Raw genomic sequence first — 1,366 nt, 5'->3', positions numbered from 1 at the left:
TGCAATCTTGTTATCATTTTAATACAATTAGTACACAATCATTCAAGAAGAGGGAAATATGTATATCAGCAAAGTGCTATTGAGACTGAATGTGACCAAATGTAATTTGACTGCTGTTCTGTTTGGTTTATATCAGCTCTTGAGAGTTACATCCACCATAATATTGGGAGCAACTGTCAATGGTCTCTAGGCCTTATTTTGTGATTACACACTATTTCCTGCTAGAAAAATAAAATAGTAAAGAACTGACAACTTGAAAAAGAAAACAAAAATTGGATGCCTATAATGCCGCAGTGCCATTTGGTAGAGTCTAATCTTAACACGTGAGTTGCTTGGTAGGTGCCTATTCAGTAGGTATTTCCTTGTATTGCCTTTTGTGAATTTATTATGAACTTGCAGTCGTGTTGAATGAAAAAAAAAATACTCAAAATTAATGCTTATAAAGAAATAAAGCCAGCATTGGTCCACTTGATTTTGTTTCTCATGTCCAGCCAGAAAAAACTTCAGTGAAGGTAAGAAAAATAAATATAAATATGTATACATATATATTTTTTCTAGGTAAGAGCTAATTACATATATGCAATGCTTTATTGCATTTCTGAAATATTTGGCAACTAAAATTTTCCTTTTGGAAATCTAACTAAATCCAGATAAATTTTAATGCCAATACGATTAAAAACTAATAGGGAGAAAATGAAATTCTTCTTCATCTTCATGTAGAGCTGCTATTTTATTGCGTGGAGAATGTGAAGTGAAAATTGGACCCTGGAAGGGTTTCTTGCATTTTCATCGCTTCTCTTTTAGAGAAAATTAAAAGCATCCAGTGTTACTAGAGAAAAATTATTGTAAAATGATTCACCAACAAGAATCTTGAACATTGTGACCTTCTGGAGGGAGGGTATTGAGGGTGCTGAGAAAGACAGTTTTCAGATGTCTGGGCTCTGCGTCAGGTGACACGCACAAATGAAAATATAAGCTTTCAGGGCATGCATTGCTTTAAATGCATAATATGACTTGCTGCCAGAACCAGACGTGTTGGGGAAAAACAACCCACCTCCTTTCAATAGCCATTAAAACAAAGTTTACTGTTCTGTTTTAACAAGCTTGTGTTTTATTTTGCATTGCCACACATCCGCTTATTTAAAAAACTACATCCCTTTGGTAGCAATGGTTCAATACAAGTGGTTATTATAGCTTGGTGTTCCTGTGTTCTAATTCTAAGTGTTCTTTTGTTTCCAGGTCTTATAGAGCAGTTAAGGCAACTGTAACAGCATTTTTTGAAATATATTGTAAAATAATAAAAGGTAACAATTAAAATTGAATGGATATTGCATTCTTGTGGTGTAAGCATTATTGATTACTCTTA

The sequence above is a fragment of the Eptesicus fuscus genome, chromosome 19 (assembly GCF_027574615.1).
Source record: "Eptesicus fuscus isolate TK198812 chromosome 19, DD_ASM_mEF_20220401, whole genome shotgun sequence".
In the NCBI taxonomy this organism is placed as follows: Eukaryota; Metazoa; Chordata; class Mammalia; order Chiroptera; family Vespertilionidae; genus Eptesicus; species Eptesicus fuscus.
Note: the sequence above shows the minus strand (reverse complement) of the source record.